Source organism: Cyanistes caeruleus, chromosome 1 (assembly GCF_971803275.1).
Source record: "Cyanistes caeruleus chromosome 1, bCyaCae1.hap1.1, whole genome shotgun sequence".
Lineage (NCBI taxonomy): Eukaryota > Metazoa > Chordata > Aves > Passeriformes > Paridae > Cyanistes > Cyanistes caeruleus.
The window spans coordinates 110,999,785-111,019,113 of record NC_141701.1 but is presented as its reverse complement, the minus strand read 5'-3'; positions in this window follow the sequence as shown (position 1 = coordinate 111,019,113).

The window sequence follows — 19,329 nt, the reverse complement described above, 5'->3', positions numbered from 1 at the left end:
AGCACAGCAAGCTACCATTTATTTTTAATTGCTCCCCACCGTGTAGGCCAATTAAGGATGAAGCCAGCAGGGCAAGGATCACTGGCAAAGCCTTTGAAGGGAGCAGACCCAGCATTTGCTTTGCCGGAAGGCTGCCATTCACACATTTGTGCAAGAATGCAAACAATTGGGCTCACTCAGTGGGATCAAGTGCTATCTAGTTCAGTCTGAACCACTTTCTAGTGCAGATGGCAGTGAGAGTGGCAGCACCACTGAATATTATCCTCGGGGTTAGAAACTTTCCAAATGAGATTTCCATTCGTGACCCTCCCCATTTCAGCAGGAAACACCTGCTAAAGCAGCTTTAGGAAATGCCTCTCATTAGCAGCTTCTGTTTGAGCTCAGGTTTTCCTAGCCATCCGAGTTCAGCAGGCTTAAGAACTTGATCTTTTGATAATATGAAAGGAAAAATATTAGAGGTACAGCCAGCATTTTCGGCTCGTGTTTTCTACCACCTTAGTTATTCCTTTAAAATCCTTGTTTGACATATTTATTTTTCCTAGCTTTTGAATCTCCTAGAAAAGAGGATTGCTGGGCATCCTAAACCGCTTGGGCATTCCCAGGAAATCCTGGATGAAAGGTTTGCTGGTTGGATTGGAATTAGCAACCCAGTATATTTAATGGTTTGGGGAAAGAGTGAGTCTGCAAATTTGGTCATGAGTGTTGTGAGCAGTCTGTGCTTTCCTGCTTCTGCAGAAAAGACCCAGGATTTATGTCCAGTTTCACACAGGGCTGGGAAATACCAACCAGCATGCACAAACCCCAAAAATCACTGCAGAGAAGTAGGAAACTCAGTTTTATCCTGGGAAAACTTTTTCAGGAGGGTTTGCTGTTCATTGCAGTGGGCTTTTACCAGCTGTCGGTTGTGGCTCGCCCATCAAGGTTGTGTCTGCTCAGCATTAGGGACACAGAAACACTGGCCTCAGGAGGGGTTTGGCGTCCCTTCATGTCTGAATGCACAACGTGCAGGTAAATGTTAGTCAAAAGAAGCCCAAATTCTTTGTTCTTCTTCTGTTCATTGCATGAGGAACCTGCTGGTGTCTCCATGAGCTGGTTTCCCAAAGAAGCTTTTCAGTTACCCACTGGTTGGGACGGTGAAAGCAGGGAGTGCAGACAGTGCTTCTGGCTAATCACAGTGACCTGCCCTGCTGATCGTCTGCACATCTCAGTGATGCCAACCCCACAGTTTTTAAACTTCAAAAAAAATATTTCATTTATAAATGCCTCCATGTTTTCCAGTAGAGGAGAAGAAGACCCTGTATGAGAAATCTTAGATTATTAACAGCCAGCCTTTTAAGAGTCACTTAAAATTCTGGTCAAAGCTTATATATGTGCATAGGAGTCTTTTCTAGATGAAGATAGCCTTCAAAGTGCTCATTAAAACTCTGACCTGTGTGATTAGTCATCAGTCTGGGGAAGCCCTGTATGACTGAAAGGGCTGATGCCAGTTTTTAAATGCTATTCTTTATACAACAGCAATGGAAAATGATGCAGCTGAACTGTGGCTGCAGTTCCATCATGAGCAGGCAGGTTTCATTTCACATGTATACCATGCAGCCTGGTTTTGCGTGTCGTAGAAAACTTTGTTTATATATTGGATTTCCCCACAGAAACTCCTGTGAACATCTATGAGGCAGAAGGCCAATGTGGCTTGGGTAATTCCCAGCTGCTTCCCACCTCTCCAGGCCCCTGTAGCACATCTCCCTCCTCCCTTCCCTGTTCTGCTCCTACTTCCAGCGCAGCCACTGCAGCCCAGCCAGTGGAAAAGAGGAGGAATTTCCTGACACATGCCAAGCCCCAGGAGCATCGGCTCCCAGGGCTGCTGGGCTCTCACTGACATGGCATTGATGCTGAAGATGAGAGGACTGGAATGTCTCTAGGGCTGGAAAAGAAATGGAGCTTCTGCAATTACTTCTGTTCTGATCCTAGTTTCTCTCTCCCTGTGTGACTGCTTTTTAAGATTTGCCTGCATGTAGACTTCTGGGGATACTGCAGCTTTCAGTGCCACATGAAGTCATTGTGAGGATCACTTACTGATGGCTGTTAAATCGAGCCAGATATTAACATTGCTGTTTTCCTTGTTGTTGTTACATTAAATGTATTTCAGCAGTAATGTTAAGATTTAAATTATATTTTGTCTTTCATGACACCAAAAAAGCACTGTTGTTTTACAAATTGTTCACATATCTGATGGGTGTAACTTTGACCTAAATTTGAAAAGATTAGTAATTATATACAAAATATGTATAAAATAATTGCCACATTTATGGTTTTTTTTTCTTTAGATACCTGTAACATTACTATGTTGTAAGGATGAAAATTCTCAAGCATTCCTTTCTGGAAAGAAATTCAGCTTCTTAAAACTGTATAAATAATAACTGAAAGAAGATATATTTGTGCTTTGCTGATAATGGAGTAATCTGGTGCCTCTGTACACTTTAATCTGGCATTCGGCAATTGTACAGCATGGTGATCTAACAGCCTTCAGATTTCAGAGCCTGGATTCAGCAGTACATGCAAAATTGTTTTCAGCATGGTAGAGAATTGTAGCAAGGGAAGAGACAAAGCTGTTCAGTGTTAGACAAGGGTTTATCACACCTATTGCCAGTAGTGTATGTTTTGTAAGTTAGGATATGACTGAATGTCTATTTATATGGTTGTTATAGAAATATATGTGTGTGTGTGTGTTTGGAATGTGATTTTTCAAAAGCAAGCTGGATGTGCACTCCTGTATGTAGTTAATCATTTTGCTGTGATGCTTATATCATGAAAGCTCAATAACTGTTACAACCCCCCCCAGTATTGCAATGGTTTGTCTTGTTTTCTCCACAGTTGCTAAGTTCTATGTTACATCAATACATCAAAACCAGGTTTATAAACTAAAATAGGAACCTGTCATTTCAGAGGAAAAAAAATCCCGTTAGATAAAAGTAAACTGCTAACTTATATTCATGAGCACCTATCAGCTTTTAATAAAATAGCATCCAGTTCACACCAAAAGCCATATCCTGCCTTGTGTTGACAATGCTATCTCAGCTTGGGGATTTGACTTGTTATATTTGCTTCCCATGTTTTTGTAGTCAGAAAGTCTTTGAAAGAAAGCTTTTGTTCTGATTTCTTACTGAGATGAGAATCACATTTCCATCGACAGGGAGTGGCTGGGTCTGCAGGTGCTGCTGTAGTTTTGGGTATTTTTTTTGTGCCTGTGATCTGGAAAGTGGTCTCTTGCATCTCCAGAGCCTTAATATTTGTTAGGGCAGCTGAGATGAGAAGATAAAGAGTCAGTCTACCACGACTGTCCATTCTGCTAAAACAGAGTGTAGGAAACATAGCAGGTGTTGGAAGCTTCAGGTATCACACCCATTGCGACTGAGTCCTGGCGTGCTGGGGAGGGAAGATGGCCATGGCAGTACAGGCAGGGATGGTTGGGGAGAGAGGATGGCCAAGCCACAGGAAACCAAGTACAGATGGAAAGAACAATCACACTTTGGAAACAAGAGATGGGAAGAAAAGCTGGATTTGGCTGTGATTTTGAGTGAGACCCCCCCCCAGGACCTGGGTTCACTATTTCCTTCGGCTGGGGCTCCCTGTGTCAGTGGGCAAAACAAGTGCAGTATTTCTGTCTTTCAGTCGCCCATGTGCATCCAAGGACTTCCTCAAGGCTTAAGAGGATCATATTGTAGTAAAACCTCTGGTCAGCAAGCTCCAAACGCCTTCATAGTGTTCTTTGTTTGTAGGAATTTCCTTGCTGGAATTCTGTATGGTTCAAGCCTCTACCACTTTTCCCAGGAGCTGTCTGTTGCTTTCAAAAGACAGGTTTGTCCTATCTGGGTACAAATATTTGCCTTTCAGTTTTCATCTGATTTCAGTAGATGGGCAACACCCACTATTCAAGAAATGTATGTTTTCTCTTCCTAGAGGGATTGCTTTTCCTTCCCCTGTTGACACCAATCACAGGATCAAATATGTTCCTGAACCCTTGCTCGGGTCACAGAGCTGTAAAACCAGCACTGCAAAGGAGCTAGCAGCAACCTAAGCCTGTGCTGGCTCAAAAAAACCAGACACGCTCTCCAACCTCCCTTTTACATGCACAGTGAGGGGAGCGAGCACAAAACTGGAATTACTGCATGTCAGTAAGTATCTGGAAAAGAACAAATGAGAATGTGTGTTTCGAAGAGTACCTGAACATCTAAATCTCCAGTTTGTTTGAGGTTTATTGATCTTTCGTGGTTATAGATGAAAGGTTACAGAGAAGCAGTCGTATAGGGGATGGTCAGTGGTATGCTACAGGAACAGTCCAGTAAGACTTTTTTTTTTATCTGTGCATTTCATATCCCCTCTTTCATCACATAAACACTAAAATTAGAAATATCTTCTCAAAAATCATTATGCCCAAAATGTTCGCAAAAATTACTTTTGCTAACAGCGGTGCATTTAATTCTCCTAGTGCAGCCCAGCATCTATCTTACTAGCCCAAATTTGCATTTGATGTAACTGCATGCCATGGATTTTGTCACCAATTATCATTCTTTTCAAGGGAGGATGTTTGTGATTTGGGCTGAAATATGCTAATTACCGAAAACCACCGACACGTGAAGAACTCAGTATTTCAAGCCTACTCCCGATACCAGCGAGAGCGGTGAATGTGAAATACCACCTGTCAAGCACTTGCGGCAGATACAGCACACACTCCGCAGTGTCCTACGGAGTAAGACATGCGGGAAATAAAAGTGCTGGAGGGGGCGATGCTGCTGCTCGCCTCTGCCATCCGTGCTCGGAGCAGCCCGGCAGTGTGGCATGTCAGGAATTCCTCTGCTGGCTGGGAAAGGCAGCATCGCAGCGAGCTGCTGAGCTCGGCAATGCTTCCCGCTCCAAAGGGGGAAAAGTTTGCCTGGGGATGGTTGTTTTTTTTTTGTTTTTTTTTCTATAAAAATCCATACTTGCAAACCAGCGACTTATACACTAGAATAACACCGAGGATTATTTTGAAAGTGCTTTAAAAAGATTGCAAGAGAAGGGGACTGCTGATTGTTCAGAGCCACGCAAAGCTGTTGCTGCCTATTCATTTCATTCATCCTAAATACCCAGTCGCAGTTTAATTCCTAGATGTACTGTATGCCCTTTCGTGTATAATCAGCCTAATTTGTCTTCAGCTGCAAGCAAGTGAACCAAGATTCATTTAGTTAAGCAAGCTAAGCAAAAACATTCTTTGCTCACAGATGGGTAAGCCAGCCGATATCTTAAGATAAATGAAGGGAATTTTGTTTTCTTTTCTTAGCTACTGTAAGGACTCCTACGGACGGAAGAATGACAAAACAAATTTTGTCCCTCCATGTTTTTAATTAGTTAAACAGGGAAAGTCTAATAGATCTCATCCTGGAATCTGGAATCCTAATTTGCAATATTGGATGTTGTTTTGACTTCAACTGGCACTTTTAACAAATAGACTTTTCACTAGAGGTTTTCAGAAAGACCGCATGTAATGTTAGATGAGAGGTACTTAATTAATGTAGGAAAGCGCCAACAAACTATCAGCCAGCACTGACTTGTCTTGGATTTGAAATAAAAGGTATTTGCTCTGTGCTGCCTGCCTAGCAATTACCATTAAATGTGTGTGGATTTAGGCCAATTCTTAATGAAAAAGGGGCCAGCTCACAATAAATGTCACTCGTGTTGTCTTGGGTTACCCTGATAGCGTGGCGAATGAGTCAAACAAAATGCAAACATTAATCTGGCTGACCCCAAGGCAACCAGTGGGAGGCAGAGATCAGCTATGACCCCTCCTTATCCCTGTGCCCTATCTGAGGGCACAAGGCAAGAGCCAAATCTGCCCATCACACCTCCCACATGAAGAGCAAAAAGATTTGCAGAATAGCTTCAATAGGACATCATGTTGTCAAAAGAGAGCATATACAGAGCAATGTGCTGGGAATTGAAACCCTTTTAATCCCAGCGATCAATTTGCATATTAGCAGGACTTCCTACCAAGAGAACTGCACAACCATTTTTCTTCCATATCCTTCCTCCTGACTGCATGAAGGTGCAAAGCAGGTGGGGAGGGGAAAAAGGTGCACCTTTCCAGGCACTGACATTTTTTTTGGTAGAGGAGCAAAGTTCAGGACAATTTGGAGGTGTCTCAGCCCTTAATCTGTGTCGCATCCTAACAGGGTCAGAGAATAAGTGAACACGAACAGCTCTTTCTGCTCATCTCTGTCTTCCTGGGACAAATTTTAGAAGGTGCAGGAGCAAGGGAGGACATATCCTGTTTTTCCCCCTGGAACCAAGGAGCCCCTCTAACTAGGGATGCAGGGGAAAGAGGAATGGTTTGCCCTAGAGTCGATGGAGAAGGAGGCCTTGCAGTAAAGAGGTTAGTTTAGGAAAGAAGAGATGTATCTCCCAAAGACTATAGAGGGAACCCAAAGATTGTGAAAACTGCAGAAAATCTGAGAGCTCTTGTTGCAAGGATTTTGCCTGTTACAGAGCAGGGTGGTTGCCTTGGGACCAGTAAGAAACAAGGGAGCTGGATACCCTTTTCTGTCTTCCACTCTCTGTAGTCATGAACAGCCACCATGAAGGTCCACTCCCTGATTTCTCACCTGTGTTCATGCAACGGGCAGTAAGGAGCAGGTTCGCAGCTCCCTGGAGCTTCAACATACAGCAGAGGTAAAAAATCTGCTGAGTCCCCAGCCTGAAGTCTCTTGTCATCATCATTACCTTCCTTTTCTTTTAGAACAGTTTGTAAATGGCAGCTTAAGGTGAAGAGTTTCTTTGCCACTGTCCTCTCCTTGTCTTCACCTGCTCCTGGCCAATCTCTACAACAGGCACTATGAGTGACACTTTTTGCATGTGAATATTTTTCTAATTCCAGCACTGTGCAAAAGGAAGTTCAGCCCTGCCTGGGGCCAGGTTTCTGCATGCCCTGCTGCTGGATAGAGCCTCTTCTCCATTTCAAGCTCCTTCAGGTCTTTCAGCTTGTCCTGGAGCACCTGAAAGCCAAAGCACGCCCTGTGTATTGCTCCCCCTGGCAAACGTGGGCTCATCCTGAAGCAGGTCAAGGTAATTAACTGGAAAATAAATTCTGTTTAGAGAACTTGTTATTTCTTCAGGTTAGTCAGGCACAGCAGTCAAATGGGGATTTTCTTCATAATCTTCAGATCAGAAATACGGGGTACACTGCAATTATCTGGGAAGGTACAGTTATATTTTGCACTGGCCACTCACTGGTGTAATCATGCCTTCAGTCTCACAGCCTCAGCTTTTCTGTGGTAGTGGTGCTCAGCAAGCCTTTCTCTTCTGAGCCAAATTCAGATGCACCAAAGGAGTAACCTTCAGTATCCACCTGCAGCCCTGGTTGCCTCCCATTAACTCCCTTTGTCCCCCTGCCATTTGGATGAGTTCTTTCTGTTATTACCTCTTTTCTTTTAATCTCAGAAAGCAATCACATTCGTAATAAATTGAATTACTTTTTCAGTTACCTGGTTGTTTGTGTAATTGAAGGAAGTGGTTAATTTTTGAGCACAGTGGGTTATTCACAGCACTAAAATTAGTTTTTCTTTTGTTAGACCAGAGATACATTTGCCGCTAACACAGCTGAGCCACAAACCAGTATTTAGATGAGAGGTGAGAAATGAAAAATGCATTGATTGACCAAAACCTTCTGTGCCACTGAACACTGTGCAGTGATCTAACTAGTGGTGAAACAAATAACTTATCACAGCATTGGAATTACATTCACGTATTGGGAAATTCTCTTTTTTTTTTGTTCACAAAAGGACTTGATCACATGCCATTATTCAGAGACTAGCTGAAATCTCTGCAGACCTTTGCTCTGTAATCTAAAAAGCCCTTTGCTTTTACTATGGTAGTCTTTGGCAGCTACAAGAAAATGCAAAATGATGGCTGTGCTTGTATCGATTATCATCCTAATTCTTCTCTCAGTGAAGTCCATCACAAACCTGCCACAGCCTCCCGTGGGAGTGAGTGCAGGCTGTGTATAATTGCAGTTACTTTAATACAGATTTACTTACTTGACACTTGAAATTCTGCATTCTTGCTGCAGTAATGCTGTGAGCAGCATTAAATGAACTGTCTCCCAGAAACAGGCTGAGAGCACTCATACTCACCTATGGCCCTGTTTTCCTCACCTATAGTCCTATTTTCTGCTGGAGGAGTGGCCATCCCTTGCCTGGAGCAGGTCCTGTAGCAGTGCAAGGCTTTCTTCTGCTTCCCCATGTCACCTGTGAGATCCCTGCGACGTACTGTGTCTTTGTGATGGATGCGCTGCCCACTGGCAATCGCTCATTTTGATGCTCTGCGTGATGTCTCTGCTTCACGTCTGGTCCTTATCTCCTTATTTATTTTATGACCTCTCTACCCACTCTGATTTTCAGTCACTCCAAATTCTCTTTGTTGCCTAATTCTCCTGTTTGGTTTGCTCAGTAAGTAGCCTGCATCTGGATTTTGGGTCACAGGGAATGAACAGGTTCAGGATGAATGCTTCCTTCTTCAGCTGGCATGTATCTATAGTTTTAAAGCTGTTCAGTGCCTTTTATGAGTTCTTTGCATTGTCCAAACACAGTATGTATAGACATTTAGCTTTGCCAATGGGGCACCTTCAATGATATCTTTAATTCAGTCTGCACAAGAGGGAGTCACGAGGCTTTTTGCAGAGTCTATTTTAGGTTTGTGGGTTGGGCAGAGCAACAGAAATTGAGCAGTTTCTACCATCTCTTTACAAGGTACAGTGTAAACCTGAACAGCCCTGATGCTGTGCTGCACTGGGGAGGATTCACCTGCTCACAGCTGCTCTCTAAGTGTGTCACTGGAGCAAAGCCTCTTGACAATAACCCATGAATTACCTGCTTCTGCTGTGTGCCAGAGCAAGGCCAGGACCTGGTTTTAACCTCCTATTACATGTTAGGTGCCTCCATGCACCCACTTTTTGCATACAAGAATCAGCAACTTGAAAACTGGCTGTTCTTTCTGCCTGCAGTTCACCAGCTGCCTGTCAGTGCAATATCCAGGTTCTATAGAGAGCTGCTGAGGGAGGAGGCAGAGCAGTGTATCACAGCCTACCTGTTTTGCCTTTCAGAGGAATCTCTCTGCCCTTAAAGATCTGAAATACCTCAAAGCATCATTTGCAAATGTTAATATGGAGAGTGCTGTGTACCCAGGGGGTACAGGCATCCAATTAAGTCTTAAGAAAATGTCTGTCCCAAAGCTGGAGAAGTCTCAGATTTGTGCTCCCTATTGAACTTAGGACCTGTTGCAAAGAAATAAATACTTTAAAGATCTCCAGCCTGTCCTGATTTCAGCAGAGATAGAGTTAATTTTCTTCTTAGTAGCTGGTACAGTGCTGTGTTTTGAACTCAGTATGAGAATAAAGTTGATAACAAGCTGATGTTTTGGTTGTTGTTGAGCAGTGCTTACACTAAGTCAAGGACTTTTCAGTTTTCCTTTCTCTGCCAGTGAGGAGGTGCTCAAGAAGCTGGGAAGGAGCATAGCCTGGTCTGTTGCTTAGAAGTGGCCAAAGGGATATTCCATACCACAAAACATCATGCCCAGTATATAAACTGGAGGAAGCTGGCCAGGAGATACCAATCTCTGCTCAGTGAGGGGCTGGACATCAGCCAGTGGGTGATGAACAACTGTGGTGTATCAAAGATCACTTGTTTTACTTGGGATTTATTTTTCTTGGGGTTGTTTTTCTGCTTTCATTAAATAGTAACAATAATAATAACAATCAACAACATCACCACCACCATTATTATTATTAGTAGTAGTAGTAGTAGTAGTATATTTTACTTAGTTTTAATTCTTATTAATTTCAATTATTACTATCTCAACCCATGAGTTTTTACTTTTTTCCAATTCTCCTCCCTGTCCTACTGGGACTGAGAATATGAGTGAGGGGCTGGGTGGTGCTTGGTTGCACTCTGTGGTTAAACCATGACACAACTAAGTATCAACAAGTTACGTCTATCCCTGCAAAATCTTAGGCACCCCATGACTATTTTGGGGGACTGTGCAAGCACAACTGGTAAGAGTTTTCAAAACTGTGACCTTGTGGTAGGCCTCTGATTCCCTGGGTGAAGTCCATACTCCACAGACTTGGTAGATGTAACCAAAGATGAGAACAATTCATGCAGCTGATCTTTTCATGGCACACATATGAGTGCACCCGATCCCATAGATCCAAGCTCCAGTAGTCCTCTCCATGGAGATCCTCTGTACTCTCACAGCAATGGGAAGTGGCTGTATAATTATTTTTTTAAACTTGCTGAAGTAGAGAATTGGAGCTGAGATGATCACGTGGGATCACCCTGGGAGCTTTCTGGGTGACTGGATAAAGGAGAAAGGCTTAGGAGTTTAGAAATTATGCTTGCACAGAGAGTTTGCTTCACCGCATCTCCTCCAGCCTGGGAGCAAAGACCACTGGTTAGGCTGGAGACAGCTATGTAGTAGGGGTTGTGATAAAATCCAGTTTAAACAAGGAGAATACAGTGCATAATTTCCACCAAACCATTTTTATATCACAATGTCGCAGAATAGGTAAGGTTTGAAGGAACCACTGGAGGTCACCAAGTCAAGCTTCCCTGCTCAGACATGTCATGCTCATCAAGCTCAACTTGTCCTATGATCTAAGCTCAATTGTCTTGCAAAACAGAACTTCCAACTTTGCAGGTTTAGAGGCAGAGCCCCATGAAGACCTTGAACACAGCTGATTTGCACCCTGGACTGGTGATACTGTGACTTAAAGCAGCACACACTGACAAGCACTTCATGGTAGTCAATCAAAACTAACTTAAAGGTAGGTGTCTTTTCCTTCCTATCCCCATATTTTCTTCTCAAGATGATCAAATGCACAAATATTAATTTTACAAGACACTTCTTAAATCTGACAGGAGAGAAGAGTTTGAGAGTGAGTAGGTACCAGCCTTACTGGGGCAAGTTGCAGGCAGCTTCTGGCCTGTAGCTGAGCTCTGGAGATGCAGGAGGGTAATGACAATGTGTTATAGGGCTCTGTCCCTGCAGACAGCCAGGAAAAGAAGAGGGATATAGTGTGCATATATGTATGAAACTCGGTGCCTCCATAATCAGACTGAGGAGATTTTCATGTGTGGCTGAGAAGCTGGAAGCTGTGCTGAATCTATCCATGCTTACGTCTGTTGCAATTGAATGATTTTACAAAGCCCTTGGTGAAATATAAGCCATGATGGGGTTTTTTTCCCCCCACTCATCATGAAATAAGATTAAGGGAGTAGCAGAAGACATCAGATGAAATAGGGAAGGGATTCCATCAGGGATTCCCCATCAGGGACGGGCCTGTCCACTGCACTAAGGCTGCCTGCACTAAGGAAGGAGGTGAGGGTCCAGGGTCCCATGGGCTTGTATGAGCCCTGGTCTCTGGTTCCTATTCAGCTGAGATGTCTACAAGATCACTGAACACTGTAGAAACTACAGGTGCTTCTCTGGTGATTCAAAAGGCAGCATGTTTTATTCCACTTCAAAGTGGCCTACAGAACTCATTTTACTTGGCAGTTTCACACAGACAAGAAATTTGAGAGAAAAAACTTCCTGTTTCAAGTTTTCCACCCTACCCAAAGCAGCGTGCTTGAGGACCAGCATCCCAGCCCTCTCTTTTCCGAAGCTCTGGCACTGACTCACCTGCAGAGGCTGACACTGAAGGCACAGCTGATCATCTGTTGAGGCTGAAGAAACTTTTTCTGGTTGAGACTTTTGGTTTTTGTTCAGCTGACAAACAGGAATTTTTGGAAACTCATTTGCATTGCAAGTGTGCATTAAAATGCATGAAGCGTGTAAGGCTGGGGCTGGTAGAAGAAAAATGTGTGCAATTTGTGGAAACTGTGGATTGTTATGACTCCTGAATTGGCATATTTATATGCTTCATTGTTCTTAGATTTGGGATTTTTGGTTTGTCAGATCTAGTGTGTGTGTGTGACATACATACCATGACAGACTTTTTGTTGTTTTTCTTTCATGGAAGACCTTTCAGTACAACCAAGGCCATAGCATAGCCATCACTACTGGGCAGTGGGCTAGATGACCCAGGAGAGATTCTATCCAGCTCAAATCATTCTTTTTCAGGAATACAGTTGCCAAGCTATGATATTTCTTGAGAATTCATCATACTACAAATCACAGTTGGGGAATGAATATAAATCCTGTGTGATGTCTCTAACTGAGACAGTATTTTTAATCTTCCTTTCTCAGTTGTCTAAAGGCAGTAAAATTGAAGGCAGGATTAAGACCTGTTATGCACAGGATCAAAAAATGTTTTTTGAGGCATAACATCAAGAGGTGTTTTTTGATTTGGGGATCCCAAAAGCAGAGGTGCTTGGGAAAGGTAATATATGCAGACATGTACTGATAAATGACAGGCTCATTTATCTTAGTCCTCTTTTGCAGAACACTTGGAGAAGCTTAACAGACCCTTAAAAACTTCAGATTCTTGCAGGTAGAAAAATCATTGATGCAAAGAGAACAGATTTTAAATTCTTAACCACTTTTCATATGCTACTCTATGGGACTAAGAAGTCATATAATACCATAGCATGTAAAACATTATGTCACTAATTATATAAATTGTATCTCTTCTGGTCTCCAAAATACACAAGTAAAATTTATGAGACTGTATCACAAGTTGGGTATTGCCACATAAACATGATAGATGCTGCTTTTTCATTAGATGCATTCAGCATTCCTCTCAGATAACAGATTTATTGGATAAGGCCTTTTTCAACCCCAGAATGATGCAGGGCAGCCTTACCATTACCTCCAGGAGCTCTGCAGATGTCCACTGTACCTGCTGCAAGCTCCTGGTCCCTGTCATGCCTCAAACCATGGGGCTGTGAGGTGGGTTACAGCACACATCTCTAGTGCCCAACAGAGAATGAACTTATTGGCAGCATGAGCAAAGTGTCAGCAGAAAAGGAAGAAGTTTAATATCTTGTAGTTTTTCTCATGCAGGCAGCAGGACAAGCTGCCAAAGAAAAGAAGGATTAACTACTGCTGGTGCTGTCTAGTGCTGGACTTGGGTTTCAGGAGCCAGGAATATGGCAGGTGTGTGGGAACTGTGAATGGATGAGGAGAAGGAGCCAGGGAAGTTCCTTTTGTTCAGAGCTGCTCTGAGGGAGGGGCCATAAATCTGGGATTCTCTTGTGTGAGAGAGGTAGTGACAGAAACACCCCAGTTTTCATGAGGTATAATAAAAAGGGAAGTTGTATAGCTGCAGGCAAGAACAAGTTATCCCTTAAAAACACAGGGAAAAATACACTGTATTTTAATGTTTGTGTGGCACTTTTAAGCTAGAAATTGTTATGAATGCTAAATATTATGTTCTCTAATGCGTAAAATGGTGACTAATGCTATTACATTCTGTCATACAAGAGCCCTTGGGATGCAAATTCAAAGAGACACAATAAATAACCTTAAAAGAAAGAAAAAAAAAGGAAAAGAAGGAGAACATAATCCCATTCTAATTTCAGGAGGGAATGTGCTGACTGACACGAGACTCATGGAGACATTTCTCCTCCCTGTGTGGGCTGTAGAGCCTACCCCTGTTCAGGGAGAAGGGAATAGCAAGAAAATGGGTCTGGCTGGCCAGAGCAGCTGTGGATGGGCACTGCCTGACTGCAGGTACCCCCTGTGTGTGTAGAACCTGTGGTTATGGACCAGACTCTTCCCCTCATCTATTTCAAACCAATGAACATAAGCAGCAATGCTGCCCAGGCCTTACACTTCTAAGCTGTTAAAGTAAAGCCCTTGGTGGGTTTTTGAGAACCCAGCAGCAGCTTTTCCTACAATAGCTCTGTTTGAAAACTGCTGCTTGGGGAAAGCGGCATCTCACTGCCACCCACTCTCCTGACTCCTGCTGGACACTGCCAGTGCTCTGCAGTGAGGGATACAGCCTTCCTTCCTCCTACACTGTTTCTGCATTCATTTTTATTTTTTTTTTGCAGAGTTTTTACATCATTTGTATGTGCTGTTGTCAAATGAAATTGCTACAGGCTGGGGAAGAGTGGCTGGCAAGTAGCCCAGTGGAAAAGTACCTGGGGGTGCTGGTTGACAGCCAGCTGAACATGAGCCAGCAGTGCTCAGGTGGCCAAGAAGGACAGTGGCATCCTGGCTTCTATTAAAAATAGTGTGGCCAGCAGGACCAGGGCAGGGATTGTCCTTCTGTACTCGGCACTGGTGAGGCCATACCTCAAATCCTGTGTCCAGTTCTGGGCCCCTCATGACAAGAAAGACATTGAGGGGCTGGAGTGGGTCCAGAGAAGGGCAACAAAGGTATTGAAAAGTCTGGAGCACAAGTCCTGTGAGGAGCAGCTGAGGAAGCTGGAGTTGTTTAGCCTGGACAAGAGGAGGGTCAGGGGAGACTTTATTGATCCTTAGAACTACCTGAAAGGAGGTCATAGCAAGGTGGAGGTTGGCCTCTTACTCGCAGGCAACAAGCAATAGGACAAGGAAAAATGTCTTCAAGCTGTGCCAGGACATCAGAAAAAAATTCTTCACTGAAAAAGTGATTAAATGTGATTGGAATGGGCTGCCCAGGGAAAACATGGAGTCACCATCCCTGGAAGTGTTGAAGAAACAGCTGGGTGTGGCACTTAGTGCTATAGTTTAGTGGACATGACGGTGTTGTACCAAAGGTTGGATTCAGTCTTGGAGTTCTTTTCCAACTTTAATGACCCAATGATATTATAACTAGTTTGTAATCGGTTTTGGGGGGAGTAGGATTGTGCCTGACCAGGTCACTTGCTGTGTTGAAATGACCACCCTGGCCGCCAGGCAGGGGGGAATGGTGGTGAATGCCATTTGTCCCTGCTGGAGCAGGTTTTTTGCCACAATGACCCACACTGTCCTTGGAGCCAGACCTGTGAGATGTGGTTAGGGGGTCATTTCTGGGTCTGCTATGGTTTAATGTTCCTGTTGGTGAGCTGGGTAAGGGGACAGAGCACAGCCATGACAAGTTCCTGATGGCACTCTGGCAGGTGTCAGTTCTTTCAGGCAGGGTTGGTCCTGACTCGATGCCCCACGCCATTGGTGACAGCCTGGTCAAAGCCCCAAATAGGTCACAGCTGTGGATGTCCTGCAGGTCTTGCAGAGGGGCAGGGTGCTGGAGATAATGTGCAGTGAGAAAACCCAACCCAGAAAGAGGGTAAAAAAATAATGGGATTGTTTCCCTAAACCCAGATATAATAAACAGAGCTTGATGAAATGAACTGGGTGAGCGCGTTTTGCATGCGGCTGTTTCTACGGGAGTAATTTTTTCGTTTTGCTTTTAATTAGCCAGGCTTAAATTAGCAGCATCTACTGTTGATATTCCTCCTTGAACAGCCAGAACACTTTCAATCAGGAGACTTATTAATATGCAAAAAAGTGATTTGTTTTGATTTGAGTCTGGAAGGGTTTTCCCCCCCGCACCCAAGTTTCCATTTCAGTATCTTCTGTTCTAAATGAAGGTGAAATTGCTGTGGCCATGTAAGTGAACCTGGGTTATCTGGGGAAAGAGGAAAGTCTTGATGGAGCGTTTCAGAAACTCCCATGTGGGTTGGTATTTGTTCTGCAGTGTTTTACTATGCTGAAACAACATCCTGCGCTGGGATAGCAGGAGACTCACCCGGGCTGCTGTGCTCCCTCACAGGGTAATTAAAATGAACACCATACAAATAGTTTTTGTTTCCCAAATGTACTCAGCTATCTCTTCCTCTCCAAAACCTAAAGTTTTGGAGGGAAGGAGGTGTAAGTTTCTTCACTCCATAGCTCCTGAATCACTTCATCAGTATGTTTGCATCACTGTATTTACACTGCAGGTGATCTGCGCATAAAAAGACAACCCAGCAAGCCTCATACATGGTGGATGGCTTCACTGGGTCTTGCTAAGAATGTCAGGTCCAAGCACCATTTCCTTGCTGTGAGTTTTTTTGGCTGATGTGGCAGCAAACTTTATTTTTCTAATATTTCTCCAATCTGGAAGTCTTTGGAGAGGTGTAGGCATTGAGTTAAATTGGGCCAAAATGCTGAAGCAGGTGGCTGAGAGGCAGTTTAGGGCTGTAGAGCATCATAGGTCTCCTCCCCACCTTGCAGTGGTAGGACTTGGTCAGCCTCTCTGTAGGCTCTGTTCTGTCTGTAGCACACTATTTAAAGACCATAGGTCTTTAAATCCATTTCTGTGAGACACCCAGATGGGGATGGTCTGGGCTTTTTATAATTACTTTTGTGAGTGTTTAAAAAACCCTGCTGTGGGTCATAACCCTGCTGTGTTTTGTGCAATGCATAGAGAGAAAGCTGGGGAAATGCTGAAAGAAAATCTGAATGGGGACAAATTTCTTGGCCTTTTAAGCTCCCCTGGCACAGCAGGAGCGGAAGAAGGAGAGACCCATGCCTGCCCACCCTGCTCCCTCAAGGAAGCAACTCGGGTCACCTAGAGCCTTGCCACTGCACTGCAGAGCAAGGCAAATGTGAGCAAAAGTTTTGCTCTCCGCCATCATTCTTATTTTTGTCAAAAAAATGTCATTTAGAAATGGTTTGGATTTTTATTTTCCTCTAAGAAAATCCCAGAGTCTGTCACTGTTAATCTGGGTTATATTCAATAATAGAGTGCCTGACTTTTTCTATCAAACTGTTTCCAAATAGGGATTTTTCCTTCTATAAACATATGGGGAAAACTACTTTTTTTTTTTTTTTCTCTTGATCAAATGTAGCTATGAGACTTGGTGGACACCAGTCATGTGCTTAAATACAGAGACTTGATTCTTCAGATGCAGAGTCAGATTTGTCTTGGATTCGAACCAAACAGATTGTGAAAAGCAGTGATTTACATAGTGCAAATCATCCGATCTGGCACTATTTGCCTTAGACTGGTTGTGTAATGACAAGTGTTGAGTAGCAAAATGTTACCTGATGTTCATACCACCTCCCCAAGCAGGTACACCTCCTCTGGAGATGTGGGGACATGAACTCAAGAAGAGAAAAGAGGCTACCCCATAACAGAGTCAGAAGAGGACCTCAGTGCAGGGTAAAGTCCCCGTGCTCCCCTTCAGCTGGGGACCTGCCTACGAGGCCATGAGCAAGCCAGAGAAACAGCCACAAAAATGGAGCTTTGAGTAACCTGGTGACAGACCTGATGGGACAGACTGATGGACTAGCAGACACAACAGAGGCTGTGGGTCCAGCAAGTAGAAAGTGTGCCAGCATGCTACAGCGTACCCAGGGACCATTTATTCAAAAGTAGTCAAAAAAAGCCTGTGAAGAAAGGGACTTGGACTGCCAAACTGTTGCCTTCAAAAGGAAGAGTTTGTGATTGAGAGGCATAACAGCAATGCCTCTAGGTGACATTTGCTTTGGAGGATTGGAAGGACACACTTTCAATGTGTTTTCAGTGCGCCTTTCTTCAATTGCAATTCCTCCTGACTCCAGGGAATTGGAGCCCTGTATGTCCCTGGAAATTAAAACAAAAACTGGCTTCAGTGGTATTTCCTGAAATGTGTTTTCATCTCATTGAATCTGTCCTAAGAGCAGCCCCAAAGCATCCAAGATTTCATTTTCATCTAGTAGTGATCAAAAACAACATCAGCAAGGAATAAATAGACAAAGCCATGCTGCAGGGATATTAATTCACATGACAAGACAAAGCAGTTTGCTTTATTAAAAAAGAAAGCTCATGTGAGGGTTTTCTTGGTCACTGAGTACTTCAGTCACTATAAACATCTGTATTTTGCTATCTGGTATTTTTCGGGGTCTTGTCTTGGAGAGGATAAATCTTCAGCTTCTTGTGAATGAAGCTGCAGCCCTGCTGAAGATGCCTGAATTTGTGGTGTGCCTGTGACACCAGCAGGCAAGGACAGGGACTGAGGGGGAAGCTCAGCTTCATCATGATGGAGGCATCAGTGTTAATGGTATTTAACCATTGGGAATTTGCTTGATCATCCTGGCAGGGACAGGGCACTTCTTGGTGAATGTCTCCCTTTTCCCCAGCACAAATTTAACTCCTTTATTTATAAAGGAAAAAACCAACCCAAACCATGTGGGTTGTCTTTCACACGAGTTAAAAGAAGCCAACCCCACCCAAAGCTGCCCAGGACTGAGCCACTGTGGCTGCCCTGGCCCTGGGACACGCACCACTTCGCAGGCAGGCAGCTGCCTGTATGCTCGCTGCTGCATTGCTGTGGGCAGAGAGGATTTCTGCGTTTCTTTTTCCTGACAGCAGACACATCTCCCCCATGACAGGATGAGTGATGCTGTTCCCTCTGCATGTGCTGTTGGGAGCAGTCACCAGCTCCGCTTCCCTTACCTTGTCATTAAGCAGCAGAGACATTGCCATTTTGAATTCAAGGCTCAAAGACAGTATGCTTTTAATTCGAGTGATAAAACCAGAAGGGCTCTTACAGCAACACAGCTTCCAGAATGTGATTCAATACTTTTGGGTTTAGAATAACAGAAAGTGGGAAGAGATCAAAACCCATTCCTGGAGGAAAAGAGCTGCTGCTTCTCACCAGAGACTTATCGCATGCTGCAGCTGACATGGGAGATGCTGTCATTGTGTGACGGATCTCTCTGGAGGTCCCCACAGTGGAACAAGAAGAAGTTTATTTGGAACAATAAAACAGTAAACTAGATGTGTTGAAATCCAGCAAAGGGAGAGGTTATGGCGTGTGGGAGTACTTTTCCCTGGTAACACCCTGTGGATGTGCAGTGGTTCCACAGGCATTTGGGGATTTTTAATCTCCAGGAGTTTTCCACAATGTATCTTCAGAGTTGGGGTATGTGCTGACCCACATGGCTGTTCCTATGGAAACCATTATTCTAACACAGTAAAAAATAGTCATGTAAACCCCTTAAAAAAGGCATAAACCCCCTAAAAGGCATAAGCCTTTTGCTGTTTATCAAGGAAGAAGATTGTCAGGTGTATGAGGATAGCAGCACCTTTTCCAGAAGACTGCTCCCTAACAGCTGAGGGTGGTGTGCATCTATAAAAACCAGCACAAAGCTCTGACTCCTCAGACCTCCACCAGATCTTGCATCTGCAGTGGTGAGATTCAGCCAGAGCTTTGGAAATGAAACGCCATTTGCAAAGTTTGCGGCTGTTTCAGTCCATGGCAATTCACATGGAGAAGCTGCTGGCTTTCCTGAAGAGCCCAGGGCCACATGCTACCACAGCTACACATCCCCAGTGGCAGAGAGACCAGGGTAGGAAGAGTTCAGGGCATGACACCCCTATGCTAAGGAGGGAATTAAGGTTTAGTCATCTAAATAACCACTTCACTA